Source organism: Mus musculus, chromosome 1 (assembly GCF_000001635.26).
Source record: "Mus musculus strain C57BL/6J chromosome 1, GRCm38.p6 C57BL/6J".
NCBI lineage: Eukaryota > Metazoa > Chordata > Mammalia > Rodentia > Muridae > Mus > Mus musculus.
Window position 1 is genome coordinate 163,526,210 of NC_000067.6, and position 18,339 is coordinate 163,544,548.

The window sequence follows — 18,339 nt, forward strand, 5'->3', positions numbered from 1 at the left end:
GATTTTCCACGAGAAGCCATCGGTTCTGGACAATTTGGTATTTTTAGAGGAAAGACTCATGCATGGTAGGTACTGCGGTTACTCAGTCCTGAACCACTGTGGCTTATGGATTCAGGATGGGGCAGAGAGGTGCTAGTGAAGAAACAAAGCATCGATGCAGAGAATTTATGCCCCCAGAGGAGCAGTAAGTTACAAATATTGGGAAAATATTTAATAGCTCGTACCTTGAAGCATAGTATGTCAGAGTCTGTGGATTTCTTATGGCACCAAACACACTGAAAGGAATGCATGTTTCAGAATGAGAAGCAAGAGATTAGAAAATGTAAACATGCTTTTCCTATAATCAATAGCTATAACTGTTCCTTAGGAATGGGACACAAGTTATACACAATGTATATACATACATGAGTATGGCCCAAGGGTCTTTGGCCAAACAATATTGGGTTGAGATCTAGTAGTTCATGGTGACTGCCTACATTTCTAGATCTTTCCATAAGACCAGTTTAACGCTTAGATGCCATGATCTATCTGTCTGTCTGTCTTTCTCTCTCGCATATACATCTGTGTGTGTATGTATATATATATATATATATATATATATATATATATATATATATATATACACACACAGATGTATGTGTGTGTATGTGTGTGTGTGTTTGTATGTACATATGTGTGTATACATATATATGGTACAAAATATTTTCATTTTGATTGTTTCTTTTATTTTTGAATTACATCATCTCCCTTTACCTTTCCTTGTATTTCTTTTATTAAAAAAATCTTTTCATGGCTTATAAAATTATATTATGAGACACTAGAGAGATGGTTCAGTGATTAAGAGCACTGGCTGCTCTTCCAAAGGGCCTGGGTTCAATTCTTAGCACCTGCATGGCAGCTTGTGACTGTCAGTAACTCCAGTTTCAGGGTGTCTGACACCTTCATACACACATACAAGCAGGCAGAACACCACTGTACATAAAAATGAATAAATAAATTTTGAAAAATATGTATTGCAAAAGCTTTCAGAGACATAAGTAGACTCAGTATTTTAAAGGTATATAGGATTAAATTTTCCAAAAAATATCGAATATCTGACATACACTTGGAAGTGGAGCGTCTCATAATATTTGCTAGACCATAACAGAGTGTCTTGAAACAAGTTAGTGCCTAGAAAAACCTTGGACTGAGCACAGTTTTTTCTCATTAACAAAGACTATATAAAAGATAGTAGTAGTAAACTCTTTTATTTCTCTTGGAACTAGATGCACCACTTAATCTAGGAGTGCCAGATGTCATCATTCAATAAAGTATTCAGCAGCCTATCTATCTGAATATCCGTGGGCCCAGATGCCTAGGAAAAGTGACACTGTACAACAGAAACGACTGAAAGTTTATTTTTTAGAAAAATGAGTTCCAGGCTTGCGTCTCTGACTTTACTCGGGATTTAGCTCTAGGTTAACACACAGTTCCTTATCAACACTGGAAGGTCTCATAATTCTAACATTTTCCTTTTATGTCAAATTGCTCAGTTAGAACAGAATAAATATGACAACATATGCTCTTCTTATAGGACACCCAGGTAACATCCATCTCAAATGACTGTCAAGGGCAGAGCACATCTCCTGAAGCTAGTCACTTGGATTAATCACTATTTCTTGCATTCATAAAAGTTAGATCAGAGAATTTTGAGAAAATATTAGGATGGACAATAGCAAACAAAAGAAAGATTTGTATTCACCATATGAGGTTTGATGTGAAAAACCACGGTAAGAAGACTGGAAAGCTGTGTATTAGAGTTCATATTGCAATGTGAATTATGGATTTTATTACTGTAATGCCATGTTAATGATGAATACTCACTATAATTCAAGACAGGATATGTGAGAAGAATAAGATTAAGTCTAAGGTCAAATGCCCAGTGACTAACTAGACAGAAGCTATCGTGGACTCTGGATGGAATAGAATCTGGAAAAAACCTGAAGTGATTGTGAGACCTGAACAAATCTAACCATAAAGGAATGTCTTGGTTCCTGCCAGAGATGAGGATCTATTATCACTAATCAATTATCACTAATCAAATTGTTGAAAGCAGAATGTGGCACATGGGACCACACTGGGCCATAGCTCCTTAGCACTTTGGGGGAAGTAGCTGACCTTTGTAACTACTGCAGACCAAAGTTCATGCTGACTTGACCAGTCTTGTCTGGTTCATCTGTCTACCATCTCTATTGTGGGCTAGTCTCCTGGGCATGTCCATCCTTCAGATCTCACCTTAGGTGGGTGGCACATACTGTTCTTTCTGCACTCAGTATGTGCTCTGTTTCCCTCACACTCAGCCCTCTAGTGCTGGGGCTTGTTTCATCACATCTTAAAAGAGTAGCTACACTCACCTGTACTACAGTCTGGAGAGCTTTCCTGAACATCCGACTTGAATTGACTTTCTATTAAAAAGTTTAGTTTCCTCCCTGTTTTGAAATTTTAGTTTCCTTCATAACATTTGTGAAGCAATTTTTATTGTCAGCTTTCTGTTTCTTCCAGTTGTACTGAAACTAAATATTGAACTCAGAAACCTTGTCCATTTGGTTCATCATTTGTGGCATTTGATGTCTGACACATGAAAAGCACCCAATAAATATCCACAGAAATAGAAAACGAAATTGGTCAAATAAATTCAGATGGGTAATCCAATGCTAATGTTGAGCTAACAAAGCTAGGGCTTTAAGAATATAAGCAAGGTGGCGCAGTCTCTGGATGGTTGTTCCTTCAGTCTCTGCTCCACACTTTGCCTTTATAACTCCTTCCATGGGTATTTTGTTCCCTCTTCTAAGAAAGATCGAAGTATCCACACTCTGGTCTTCCTTCTTATTGAGTTTCATGTGGTTTGTGAATTGTATCTTAGGTATTCCGTGCTTCTGGGCTAATATCCACTTATCAGTTAGTGCATATCATGTGTGTTCTTTTGTGATTGGGTTACCTCACTCAGGGTGATATCCTCCAGATCCATCCATTTACCTAAGAATTTCATAGATTTACTGTTTTTAATAGTTGTGTAGTACTCCATTGTATAAATGTACCACATTTTCTGTATCCATTCCTCTGTTGATGGACATCTGGGTTCTTTCCAGCTATTATAAATAAGGCTACTATGAACATAGTAGAGCATATGTCCTTATTACTTGTTGGATCATCTTCTGAGTATATGCCCAGGCATAGTATTGCTGGGTCCTCAGGTAGTACTATGTCCAATTTTCTGAGAAACCACCAAACTTCCCCACCTGGGGATCCATCCCATATTCAATCACCAAACCCAGACACTATTGTGGATGCCAACAAGTGTTTGCTGACAGGAACCTGATACAGCTGTCTCCTGAGAGGCTCTGCCAGTGCCTGGCAAATACAGAAGTGGATGCTCACAGCCATCCAATGGACTGAGCACAGGGTCCCCAATGAAGAAGCTAGACAAAGTACCCAAGGAGCTGAAGGGGTTTGCAGCCCCATAGGAGGAACAACAATATGAATTAACCAGTATTCCCAGAGCTCCCAGGGACTAAAGCACCAATCAAAGAATACACATGGTGGAACTCATGGCTCCAGCTGCATATGTAGCTGAGGATGGCCTAGTTGGTCATTAAGGGGAGGAGAGGCCCTTGGTCCTGTGAAGGCTCTATGCTCCAGTGTAGGAGAATGCCAGGGCCAGGAAGCAGGAGTGGATGGGTTGGTAAGCAGGGGGAGGGGGAGAGGATAGGGGGTTTTGGAGGGAAACCAGGAAAAGGGATAACATTTGAAATGTAAATAAAGAAAATATCTAATAAAAAAAGAATATAAGCAAGAAGAGCCTATACTGACGTCGTCCCTCATCTGTACGCACAAGTAACCTGACAAATTCCTAAGGCAATGGGTCTGCTTCTCTTGCCTCTATTTATCACTCAGAGCAAGTCTTTCATCCAAGGAGTTGCCTCCTGTTATTCCTCTTGGATACACTGCAAAAGACACATGGAAACCTGAACTCAGTCCATGAGAACCAATAGATGGTCAACCACACTTCCATTAAAACTGCTCGTTTTTTGATGTGTTTGGACTGGCTGTTTGTCAGCTGGTTACTGAGAACAGAAACTTTGTATCCAATTGTGATATTTCTCAATGCCTGAATCTGTGGGTCCATTTAAGTGGTTAGAGAGACATAATATTTGGCTTAAACATGAGCATCCCTGAGAGAAAAGAAAAGGATGCTGGAATGTCTATTGTCTTAAGGTTGATCAGGCACCTGGGTGCCTAGAGGCTGTCTTAAGGGAGATTGTGCACACACAGTAGCCTAGTGATTTAAGGCAAGAGATGGTCTGAGGCTCTCGTAGCAATCAAGAAAGAGAAGTTTGCAGAACAGATGGGAGACGTTAGGATTTGTTACAAAGTTATATTAATTCCATATTACTTAAAAATATTTTGGACTACGCAAGGTTTGGAGTAAAAGCTGCTCATATTTTTGTTTGTTTTGTTTTCATCTGTCAAAATATTTGATGATAAACCTACAAAGGCAGGCTGTGGAATCTACAGACATAGCTGCTGAATGCCACCAACTGTTGAAAGCATGAAGATTCCCCTCCACATTTCTGCATATCATCTAGAGTTACTGTTTATGCGCATCTCACTGAGCCAGATACAAGGAACTAAGAGAACAAAGAACAAGTTACCGTTACTGGGCCTCCCCTTCTGACCTCCTTCCCTGCATTCTTCCCTGCCATTGCCTGTGCTTTTCTTCCCCTCTTCTCTTTACCTCCCTTCTTCTGTCTCTCTCCAACCTCTAATAATTTTAAGAACTTTTAAGTACACAGATTCACATAGCATCACGTGTTTCTTTTTCTCTTAAACAGAAGACAGTGTAAGTGTCAGCTAAGTAAGGAGATGCCGTTCATCAGCACCTGCATGCACACTCCACTCGTCCCCTGTGGGAACAGTGGATGAAAGACATCTGTTAGCCATACAATAGTCGCGTCTTCTTGATCTGTCTCTTAAAATTACAGTTATTAGAAAACTCTGCCATCTACTTCCTGTTGGCCAAGACACCTGTCACAAGTGCTTTACGTCTAGAATCAATAAGTGCTGGTTTGTAGAACACACATACCTTTTCTATACCATTCATAAAGATAGAAAGTTCAAGAGTCAGAAATGAGGAATTCTTGTCTCTGCCACTTAGACTTCATGATCATCAAAGTGGTCATAATATCACCAGCTCACAAGATTGTTGCATGGCTGAGGCAATTTAAAAAGCATATGCATTAGCCAAATCAAACATATGACCATGAGGAGGTGCTAGGGATGGTTTGGCTTCTGGGGAAAGTCTTTACTAGAATTTCACACATGCATTTGTGTAGACACATTTGTTAATTAAAAGAGTTCCAGGGCTGGAGAGATGGCTCAGTGGTTAAGAGCACTGGATGCTCTTCCAGAGGTCCTGAGTTCAATTCCCAGCAACCACATGGTGGTTCACAAACATCTGTGATAGGATCCGATGCCCTCTTCTGGTGTGTCTGAAGACAGCGACAGCATACTCACACACATAAAATAAAGAAATAAATAAATCTTTTTTTTTAAGGGTTGCATGCATGTTTGTATGTAGTTTACACATATTCTACATGGGCTGTGTATCCTATTCCTAAGTCTAAAGTCAGGCACTTTTGCAACAGCTTCATAGTGCAAGTGTGAAAAATGGCAAGCGCATTTGTTTCTCTAAACTTAAATGAATTTTTTCCATTTAGGATGTTGACAGATAAACTATCCTGTGCATTTGTAGAGGACATTGATGTGGGTAAGAGAAGGAATCTCTTCTCTTTTTTAGGCTTTTTTTTTTTTGCTTCTGTTCCTATTGCATTAATTCTATACTCTGACAAAAGTTATTTAAGGGTGTAAGGATTTGCGCTTACAGTTCATGATAGGAAAATGAAGGCAGCAGGAGCTTAAAGGAACTGATCATATATCATCCACCACCAGGGAACAACCAGAGATGAACACGGGTTTCTCTTTACCCCCCTTTCTCTACAGCTCAAGATCCTAAAAAGGGAATGACGCCACCTACAGTGGGCAGCAAGCCTTCCCATAGAAAGCAAACAAGATAATACCAACTCAGGTACTCCCAGGCCCCATCTCCCAGATGAGTCTAGATTTTGTCAAGGCAACAGTGAACACTAACAATCACACAACCATTATGAGCTATAGGGGAGGGGGCAAGGTGAGTAAGTCAAGGGAACTCAACTCTTAGGTACTTTGAAGTGAGAAAAAGTAAGTACCTATAATTGAAAAAAAATGGTAAGATCAACATTGGCTTATTTTGTTTTACTGCCACCATTCTGACTATTGTCTTCCTATTCTGTTAGCATATTATAGGAAACATTGCACTAAAACAATCTAAGGAAACTTAAAATGAAAAAAATAGAAATCGTTGAGAAATAATAACAAATATAGATTCCTAAAAGCTGGTCAATGAAGGACAAAATACCCCTGGAAGCCCTGTTCATAGACAGATTGTAGCATAGTTATTTGTAAAGGCTCAGTGAGTAAGATTCAGAGTTACTGAGAAGACTTTACAACATCAGCCTTGGGTCCAAATAAGTGTGTGCTTACATTGCACCCATATGCGTGTGTGACCTCACAATGCAAACATGCATACACACAAGCAAATGTGCATACAAATAGAAAGAAGCTAATCTCAAGTTGGAAAGATAGCTCAGTTGATGAACTTATCAATTTCCAAGTATGAGGATCTAAGTTTATATCCTTACCACACATGTAAAAAGCCTAGGATGGCAGCACACATCTATAGTCCCAGTGCTAGGCCAGCAGAGACAAAAAGGGTCCCCGAGACTTGATGGCTGGTCAATCTAGCCAGATAAATTGGCTGCAGGTTCAATGAGAGGCCCTCTATCAAAAGGATAAGGTGGAGAATAACTATATTAGAGAGAGAGAGAAATATAGAGAGAGGGGGAGAGATAAGATGATTGGTAGATAGATAGATAGATAGATAGATAGATAGATAGATAGATAGATAGATAGATAGATAGATGTTCATATTTAGTGCACATGAGTTTGTGGGTACAGGTATGCATGCTGATGATAGACAAAAATGTCTATTGTCTGCCTATAGCATTTTTGCCCTATTACCTTAAAACAGGGTTTTCTCAATGAAGTTGAAACTCACTCTTTCAGGTAGGCTGGCTGACAAGAGAGTTCTTGCGATCCACTTGTCTCCAGGCACAGGCCCTACCCAATGCTGGGGTTTCAGGCAAATGCAGCCATGCCTAGCTTGTTACAAGGGTTCTGGAGATTTGAATCATGTCCTCATATTTTCACAGAAAGCACTTGAACTATTCTTCCAGTTTTCTTGATATTACATTAACTTATTTATTGTGTTTGTACACATGTGCATACATATGAATGTGTACAAGTGTTCACAGAGTGCCACACATATGGTGGTCAGAGGAAACTTGTGGGAGCCAGTTTCATCCTTCCACTATGTGGGTCCCAGAGATAAAACTCAGGTTCTCAGGCTTGGCAGAAGAGCTTTATCCTGCAAGCCATATCACCCTGCTCTCCTCTTGACAGAATCTTGGTATGTGGCTCAGGCTGTCCAACACCTCATGATGCTACTATGTCTCATTAGAAGCCCTATTTATTATGTATTTGTTCTCCGAACATATTTAATTTCCAACACAGGGCTCTTTTCTGGTTATTTGACTTGCCTTTGTCATAAAATAATTTCCTGGAAAAACTTGGGATGCAGAAAAACATCTGGACTGGCTGTTCAGGACTGTTCTACCAAGTCAGGCATTGTGATGCACCATGGTCATATGGCACTGCTCTGTTCTTTGGGGGAGAGAGAGAGAGAGGCACTGGGTCCAGAGAACTACTGTGTCCTGGTCTCCGTTTCCTTCTCAAAAGACTTAGCACTTTCACATTTCGCTTGCATTTTGGCTTTAGGTCGAGCTGACCATCGGTATAAGATACGTTCCCTTCACTTCCTCCAGATGGTCAGGCAAGGGATTTCCAGTGGGCTTCAGTGCTCTCTGATTCATAGAGAACATGAAGAAGTCATGGCAGTAAATCACAGAGAGGAAGAAGAAGAGGAAGAAAGGAGGAAGGAGAAAAAGAGGAAAACCAACAATTATGCTTCCCTTCTTTTGAAATGGAGGCATAGTTTTATTTTGTTTATTAGCTTGCTTAAGAAATTTCAAAAAGTACTCCAAAATAAATGTGAGCATACCCCTGAGCAACCAGGAGCATTTTCTCAGACTGTATGTTTCCTGAGGAAAATTTGGAATTTTTTTTTTTTCTGGCCAGACTAGACTCAGTCCCTGCCCATTGAACTCTGCCAAAGCTTTGATCCTAAAGAAACACCTCTGCATTTCAAATTCAAACCCATAATAGCAGACCTTATGGTAGATGGATTTCACATTTGTGATATTGCTAGTTCACACGGACTTTCCCAAACCACACTCACTGGGCACAGGGTGCATACCACATGTCCGTTTGAGTCTTCTAACCCTGGCGGTGGCTTCAGTCACACATATCACACACTATCTTTTCCCTCTTCAATCAAACTTTCTATCCATTAACCGTGGTTCCAGAGGTTCTGAGATTTCAAATCTCTAAAATATTCCCCTCTTAAATCAGAACCAAAATAGAATTTTCTTCCAAATTTGGAGTTTGAAGATGAAGCCTCAATGTGCAGTGACACCTAAAAAACGACAGCTCCAAAACATTGGGTTCAAGTGTTTCCTCAAAACATTTTTAAAACCTTGCCTTTGTGAGTAAAAAGTGGAAGCTACTGCCTACATATTTTTTTTAAAGAGTAAAAGCAGGCAAGGCAGAAAATTCCATTCCTGACATCCCTCAGTGGGATGTAAGAGGCAGGACACTGGAGAACCTGCTGATTCTCAACACATGATTGATGGACTCTGGGTCCAGAGTTTCCTCAATATGTCGACTTCAAATAAAACACAGCTTCTATGGTGTCTTAGTCGTCGCTGCACTTTATGACCACGGATTTCTTTGTTCTTGGTCTGAGATGTGAAAATTGTTTGAAAATACTTCTTCCACCCAAATGCTTACCCCATTCCATTCAAATATACCCTCCTCCTGCATCTGAGGCTGAGGTATAACATTATGAGCACAGGGCAGAAAGAGAAGGGACCTTTCTACTTTCATCTGATACATGATGTGTCTCCTGTCGTTTATCATTCACTGGAGTCTTGCTTTGCTGTTATTTATGCTCTGGAAGATGAAGTACTGTATGTACACCCTCAGCTTGCACCTGCAAAACTGAGCTGTGGACAAAGTCCATATATTGCTTTTGCTCTTTTCCCTTGTAGTTTATCCAATGTAAACAGATTTAGCCCAGGCTAATCTTTGGATAGACATTTGAAAATGGAGTCACTGAGAGTATTCATCCTTGTAATGGATACTAAGGATTTAATTTTTGGTTCTATCCCCTCTTCCCTCTTTTCCTTCCTTAATTACACTTATTATTTTTCAAAAATTCTCTTTTTTGTATTGATTTCCTTGGCTTTATGTAGGAGGCAAGCAGTGAGATGGAATCCAAGAGTCTGACATTGCCACAGAGATTTATCCAATCATACAAATTCTTCATTGACATCACCTCTCCCTCTCTAAGACCTCACTTTAGAGTGGTTTATTATTTCATATTAGTGATTGGAAGACGTTTTTGACTGGAAGCAAACCGTATGAACCCTTAGAGGAACATGAAAGTCATTATAACCCAAGTCACTCATAAATAATGTGCGTGAAAAAGTTTGTGTCCACAGGAAAATATGCAAGAAGCTACTTCTAGAGGAAAAAAATGCTTTAAAGACGATAAGTTTTAGGCTCTCTATTTCCTTTGATCTTTTTAGATAGTGTCTGTTGAATTATATCTAAAAATTAATGTTGATGTCTTTTTCTTGATATGTCTTTCTGACATATACTTAATAAGGAAAAAAAATGATTAGGCTGATCACCAAGCAAGATAAATACTTACAGTTCCACCTGATGTGGAATGGCAGTGAATGCTTTACACGTCAAATTTCAAATGCCTTCTCTACCCAGATACTTTAGCATAGATAAGATCACAGTGCTACATATCTCTGAAACATGCTGCTTACCCTGTTATGCGAGTCCATGGACACCAATGCAGAAGTAACTATGGTACTACAATAAACTGTCTTACCATGTGCCATGTGCCGAATCATACCTCACTCACTCATTCTACAGTTGGGCTATAAGACTGTCATCTGTGTGTATCGATGTAAAGTGCAGCCTCCAAGAAGATAGACACGAGCAAGAACAGCACTCGTCTGGAAATGAGCTGGGCTTACTTTAAAGACAGAGACACTTTTACAGCTTTAGAGAGAAGCTCCCCTCCCTGATGATTCTTCTCAAAGTTGAGCCAACATGAATGTGATGTGCTACTGTGAGCATTTGTCGAAAATCCACAAGTTGGCAGAAATTAAAGTCATTTCATTGTTCTACTATGATTATTTTTCAGTAATGTTGAATAAACTTCTCTTCTGCCCCATTGACAACATGTGTCTTATAAAATAAATGGCTAACATCTTCTTTTGTCAATGACCTGATACATATTTTAATTCCTTAGCTTCAGTTTCATTCTCGACTTATGGAGACTCTTACTTTAAAATGCAACAATTCATTTTTCTTTCTTTGAATTTTACTTGTGACATTTTTCTGCAGGAAACAAAACTTTTGCACCGTCTGTGCCTGAATTCCCAGCATTTCTTTTTACTTTTCCCCTTCTCCAGAAGGTCTAGACATTTTGACAAAATTAAATTGATTTTGCAAAAGTCCGACTTAAGTGGTGTAAAAACTCACTCAGGATTTTCTTGTGTCTCTATATACATGATGCATACTATCAAACTGCTCCCATGGAAGACCATTTCTTCCTTAGTTTTAGCCAGGAGGCTGTGCTATGTCATGTGAATAGATGCAGTCTTTTCAATTTTTGCAAAAAAAAAATTAATGGAATATCTTCTAATTCTAAGGTTTCCTACCACACTTTTCCCTCAAAGGTTTGTTGCTGCTACTCATTGACTTTATTAGAATCTAATAAAGCCTGGTGTCATATTATATATTCTGTTATTTTAAATTTAATATGTCAATATTAAACAGTGTTGTGCAAAGATCCCGATTACTTCCAGATGGCCTACCAACTGACAAGTTCAAGGATCTCTGGTGCGAGTTATATGTTTGCCACAGTGAAAACTAATAGGAGATAATGTTCAAGACAGAAAACGAGAAAGCCGGAGCCTGGGAGTTCTACCATAGCTGCTTCTCACGCCTCACTTTCCTTAAGGTCCCAGGCTTCAGGTGTAAACTCCATTGACTCATGTGTCCACTACGTTTGATGACCACACTTTGCAAAGGTAAAGGTTTCCTACCACAAAACTATTGCTCTTTACATTAGTCACAAAGAAGGAAAAGGTGTATTATTTATTTATCTAGCTCTATTTAAAAATGCATTCCAAAAGCATGCTTTATTGCTGTACTGGGTTTGTGAAGAACACATACAAAGGCACCCCTCAGCTGGCCTTCAAAACCAGAAGCTTTGAAACTGTGTGCTATAAAATGCATGCATTGCCTGAGTAGGTAGCCACTTTATTCAGCCGGTCATTAAAAGCCCATTCAGAGGGCCTCTCATATGCTTATGTCCACAACAGGTACTTAAAGCTGGCGGACCTAGGAGAAGAAAACAAAACAAAACAAAAATCAAATAAAGTAAGATTTACAAAGAACAGAAAAATTACTCCCACACCCAGATTTCCTCCAACAGCAACACTCCTGCAAAGAACAGGTAATGGGACAAAGTTGCCTCCCTTCCAATCGCCCAGCCCAAGTCCAGGGCCCCTCCTGCCCTCCAAGGATCAATCATCAGCCCAGCAAAGCAAATGAACTTTTAATCAATAACAGCTACTGTTTCTTGTACCAAGACTGTTTATGATTTAAAAGGGGAAGGAAAAACTAAATCAATCCTGATGTGAATGTTTTCCCTCTCAAGGAGAAAAAGTAACACCCTGTGTTAAGGCAAGGGGTGTGGTGATATATACATACATATATATGTGATGTATGTGTGTATATATATATATATATATATATATATATATATATACATATACATATATATATATATATTATTTGTAGCATTAAAACAAATTTGAATTCTTGTGTGCATTTGCTTTATGGGTAACAATCACAGAATATTACCCAACACTGGCTACTATGGATTGATGAGCCGTGTCAGCCAAGCGCTTTTGATCTTTGTCTTCATGTCATTGTATTTCCTGTTTATGTTCATACATTGGCATGGGCAACTAGGAATAGAAGAGAATTTGGGAACATCTGCCGAGAGATGCATTGGGGGAATCTGTAGCTGTTCAGATATAGGTATAAAGGATTAATCAGCTTGGGTGTAGGAGAAACAACAGAGAGACTTTCCTCCTACATTGTAGATGAGACTGCTCAGATATGGAGAGTTAGTGTGCCAATCCTTATAAAGGATTTCTACTCTGGTTGAAGATTCTTGTCCCCTTTCTATCTATATCTCAAAGGTAACCCTTATCTTTTCAACACAATATCAGTCCTTTAGGCCTGGGGGTATTCCAATTCCTCTCCGTGTGTCTTCCATCCCTCTACACTTCAACATTCAAGCACTTTTGACGTATAAATCCAAATAACACTGGCTGTTGCTCTTCCTGCATCCTGAGTCTCTCTCTAGCCAGAGACCGATCAAACTGGACTCTTTATAAAACTGGCTGCATGACTTTGGCCTGTGTTCACAAACCCAGAAATAAGTTCCCCGAAGATTACTGAAATGAAATCATCTTTCACCTAATTGAGAAAAGCTACTCAGGCTTATGCCCAATTTTAAAGAGTAATGTGATGGGGGGAAAACGATGATGGGAGTGATTTCTTGACTGTTTTCTTTTACAGTTTGCTGAAATGGAACAAATCAATCCTGTCTTGATTATTTATAAAACCTTAACACCAGTGGGCTGGGGTGAACTAATGAAACCAGGCACAAGGAATGTGGAAACTTTCATTTCTAAACTGCTGGCACACAGACACACACTAATGTCTCAGAGCTTTCAAGCATTGAAGAGTTTTTTGCCTCCAACGACTGTTGACTGTCAGTGAATTGCAAGCGTTTGCACCTACTTGCTCCTCACTACATCAGGCAAGCAGGCAAAGGGAAGGATCCAGCAAAAAGCTCACGGTTACAAAAACCTCTAAAGGCACTAATACCTAGATTGAGGGGATTTTCTCTTGGCGCCCCTACACTGTTAAGTGTTAAAAGAGAGCTGGATTCATCGTTTCCCCTTGTGGAAATACCATGTTTTAACATCCAGTGAAAGAGGGTGGCTTTCGAGCATACCACACACCTTCTGATGTTGCTCTCAACTCAAGACACATCAGGGTCTCAGGAAAAAGTTCCATTAAGTGGCACTGTCTCCTTTTCCACGCTGCTCACACTTGTCACATTGTTCACACTTGTGTCTTGTGTTGGCCCCACCTCTGGCCTCTGAAACTCCAACTACACACATTGGTATCAGTCCTTCAGTTTTCATCACTGGGATGGAAGATCCTGACTTGGTTGAAAGCTCTTGAGTCAGGAGAAGAAACTCATGAGGCCCATTTGTGGCCAGCACATGGAATTTCTTTTGCAGAATTGTGTGAGGACATACCTCCATGATGAGGTTGAATGAGTGACTTGAATTGGTGATTTTGAGGTCAAAATGTTTACATAAAGAATAGCCCTGCAGAGTGGTGTTTACTGGAGCTGAGGAGTTCTGCTCGCCTTTATATTAGTCAGGGTTCTCTAGAGTCACAGAACTTAGGGTAAGGGTCTCTATGTAGTAAGGGAATTTGTTGATGACATACAGTCTGTAGTCCAACTCCCCAACAATGGTCAGGAGCAGCTGTGAATGAAGTCCAAGGATCTAGCAGTTGCTCAGTCCCACAAGGCAAGCAGGTGAAGAAGAGAGATGTCTCTTATGTAAGTCTCTGGATGAAGGTATGGCCCAGATTAAAGGGGTGTACCACCATGCCTGGATCTGCGACGTGCTTTGTCCCAGATGACCTTGAACTCACAGATCTCCTTGCCTTAGTCTCCTGGGATTCATAGCCACTGTGCCTCAAGATTTCCCTGCTATGATCCAGGTCAGAAACTTGTATCTCCCAGCCTCAAGATCAGGATCACAGGTGAGCCTTCCAATTCTGGATTGTAGTTCAACCAGGAATAGCCACTACAGCCTTTATGGAGTGAACCACTCATTAAATACAGCTCTATGGAAGCAGATGATGGTAGCAGACCAAAGACAAGAGAAACATATCTGAATGTCTCAAAATCTCTTTATTTCTCTAAATAGTCATATCTTCTAAAATATCATTTCCAATTAAATTGTAGTGAGCTGATATCAGTAACAGACCTCGGAAGAGATGGAATGAGTAGAGTCCTCCAAGATGTAGATGCACAAATAGGAACAAAATCTTATCTAAGCCTTTAGCAAAGCAAATATGCTGAGTCATTCAACAGTTTGAAATAAAGCAGCCTGGCAGTAACCTATTTTGCCTGAGAAAAGCACATGTCATTCAGGGATGCCATGGATGGAAAAAAAAAAGTGTCACTAATTATATTTGAACATTGAGAAAGCATAAAATGTTATTATCCTGCCGTGATTTTATTTGAAAATAAAATTCAGCATTTTCCAAAATTATAATAGATTGAATTTTCTGGTGTGCCTGTACTTTTGTAGTTGTTTGCAATATAGAGGGGGCATGCCTACTATAAAATACATGGATACTTAATTAGTAATAGAACATGGCTGAAAATCGAGCTTTCTCTCTCTCTCTCTCTCTCTCTCTCTCTCTCTCTCTTTCTCTCTTTTTTCTCCTTCTCTCTCTCCCACTTACTAACACTCTTTTATTTTCCATTATCTCCCTTTTACACTCGTGTTATATTAAGATTTACCATCTAACCATCTAGAGACTGCCATATCCGGGGATCCATCCTATAATCAGCTTCCAAACGCTGGCACCATTGCATACACTAGCAAGGTTTTGCTGAAAGGACCCAGATATAGCTCTCTCTTGTGAGACTATGCCGGGGCCTAGCAAACACAGAAGTGGATGCTCACAGTCAGCTATTGGATGGATCACAGGGCCCCCAGTGGAGGAGCTAGAGAAAGTACTCAAGGAGCTGAAGGGATCTGCAACCCTATAGGTGGAACAACATTGTGAACTAACCAGTACCCCGGAGCTCTTGACTCTAGCTGCATATGTATCAAAAGATGGCTTAGTTGACCATCACTGGAAAGAGAGGCCCATTGGTCATGCAAACTTTATATGCCCCAGTACAGAGGAACGCCAGGGCCAAAAAGTGGGAGTGGGTAGGTAGGGGAGTGGAAGGGGAGGGTATGGGTTACTTTTGAGATAGCATTGGAAATGTAAAAGAGGAAAATACCTAATAAAAATATTTTAAAAAAAAGATTTACCATCTAACCTAAGGATGAGACAGAACTTAATAAAAAAATCACCCCTGGTCCAATAAGAATGTCTCCTGAGCCAAAAGAGCTGCAGCTTGCTTGATAAGACTATGAATTCAAAATGCCAAACCTGAAGGGAAGGTTGGATAATACATCAGATCTTAAATATGAATACAAATACTTAGAAAATAAAAACACAAATGTTTAAGCCTTCATACTCTTAATAAATATATCTAATTGAAATTTCATTATGAGCACATATTACTGATATACTTTACTGATATTGTGTAATATAATTCTGTTTTGTAACTTTCTTCAGTTATATGCAATTTTATCTAACTAGTCACTCAAATTCTATTATTTAATAGACTATGAAATGACTACTAAAGGAAGATATTATGATTTCTTAGCTCTAATTAACTTATACAATGTTTCCCACTTAATTTTTCATTTAAAAACAAAGTCGCATTAGACAACTTTGTAGCCAAGACAATAAGTGAGTTTGCATTTTTTTCCTAAGGATGCATTTCAACATCTGGAATTACTAAATCAGAAGGAGTTTAAAGTAGAATCCACTGCCAGCTCTCTAAATTCTCCACATAAGAGAAAATGATACTTGTGTTTCTGAGGCTGGCTTGTATCACTGAATATGACTTCCAGTTCTGTACATTTTCCTTCAAACAAGGTAATTTCATTATTCGTTAGGACCAAATAAGTCTTGACTACATGTGTACACATGCCACCTTTACCATATTTTATTAGCAGTTTATCTGGTAATGGGCACCTGAGCTTTTTGCACATAATGCTGTGGTAAACATAGATGGACAGGTATTTCTATAGTAAACTGCCTTTAGGGCTATTATATAGTGAAATTATACAGCTCAACCACACACTAATTGTGTTATTAATTTTCTATGTGATCTCTATACTGATTGCCATAGTTGCTGGGCTAATTTGAACATTCTCATAAACAACGCATTAGGATCCATTTCCACCTCAATCCCGGTCAACAAGGTTGCTCTTTTCTTGAGGACAGGACTTCTGAATGAAGTGAGATGGGATGCCAGCGCAGTTTTCATCTGAATTTCCCTGAGAATCAAACATATTGAACATTTTCCCCAAGGGCTACTCAATATTTATATTGTACTTGAAAAGTGTTGAGTTAGTATGATCATTTACTGATGGGACTATTTGCCATTTAAGTATTTAGTTATGTCATTTTTTTTGTATGTTCAGTGCACTGTTTCATTACACTGTTGTTTCTTTTGCTGTGAGGCTTTGAGTAGATGCAATCACGTTGGTCAATACTCACTATTGTTTCCTAGGTTACTGCAGATTTCCTCAGTAATGCACTTCTCATAGCTGGGCTGCGAAGACATGATTGCTTTTTGATAAAAATCACCTCATCCAGTGGCTGGAGAGATGGCTCAGAGGTTAAGAGCACTGACTGCTCTTCTGAAGGTACTGAGTTCAAATCCCAGCAACCACATGGTGGCTCACAACCATCTGTAATGAGATCTGTCTCCCTCTTCTGGAGTGTCTGAAGACAGCTACAGTGTATTTACATATAATTAATTAATTAATTAATTAATTAATCAATCACCTCATCATCACACCTGTTACATGCTGGGCATGAAGGATCTTCTCAAATAACCCACAAATACCCTGCCTTTAGTTTAGTTTTTGTTTTTTACCACTAGTATTCAAGTTAATACATTTCATTAATTATGCACTGCAACTTTCAGAGAAAAAGACTGTATATGTTTGTTTGATTGATCCCTTGGGGGATAAATACCCCCTTTACCTATTTTTAAGTATTACTGAGAAAGAAATCACATGTAGTTATACAGAAAAAAAAAACCCCGCTATTATTAATTCTGATACCTTAACATTGGGTGAACCCAGGCTTTGTGCATTTCTGATCTATTCAAAGATTAGAAGTGGATGAAATGAAAGGCTTCTCTTGGCATGGACAAGGGATCTACATTACCACACACACTTAAATTACGTTTCATTCTAGAGCAAAAAATTTTGGTTGGTTGTTGATAAAGAAGAAAACCTGTAATTTTGCTAAAACAAATTTTAAACCAGAGTGCTGGAGATAGAGACTGATTAACATCAACATTCTATTTGAACATCTTTTTGAAAGAGAAAAATAGCTCTTTTCTAAAAGATGAAGTTTTTCCTATCTATCTATCTATCTATCTATCTATCTATCTATCTATCTACCTATCTACCTACCTACCTACCTACCTATCTATCTATGCATACACACACACACATATATATGTGAATATATATACATTGCTGCTATATTTCATTAATTTCTTGGATCAAATATTTTATGAAAGATGCATGCTTCAACTAATTGTTTACTTTTGAACATTCCCCCAAGATCAAGGGTAGAGTGATTCATTTGTACAGTGTTAAAAACACTCTGATTCTGGTTAAACTTCATTCCCCTAGGTATGTTTTCTTCTGCTCTTTGCCACAGTCTTTCGTGCCCAAATCTATGCCTAGATTCCTCTCTATCCCATCTTGCTTGATTATTAACTCCAGAGCTCTATGGAAACCGCTTTAATGCGTACCTTTGATTCTTCTGGGTTTCTCAAGGATCTCTTGGTTTCTTCCAAACACTTAGCTGACAGATTTCTGGAAGGCAGTCTCTCTCAGAGACACTATGAGCGGTATTCTGACACCCACACAAAGGCCTTTGGGTAACCTTGAGAGTGTGGTTGTTTGAGAGCTATATTGAATCCTGTTCTTCATTCTCTGGAAGTGAGTCTGGGAGAGAAGA

The 18,339-nt window shown here is 39.2% G+C and overlaps 1 long non-coding RNA gene across 1 annotated transcript in view; it reads right to left on the minus strand.

Annotated features, from left to right (window-relative positions):
* Positions 1-11,524: 11,524 nt before the first annotated feature.
* The window catches only part of Gm32333, an 80,174-nt gene continuing 73,359 nt past the window's right edge, over positions 11,525-18,339 (minus strand). Inside the window, exon 3 of the long non-coding RNA XR_373658.2 lies at positions 11,525-11,739. This is a non-coding gene — a long non-coding RNA (predicted gene, 32333). The remainder of the gene's footprint in view (positions 11,740-18,339) is intronic.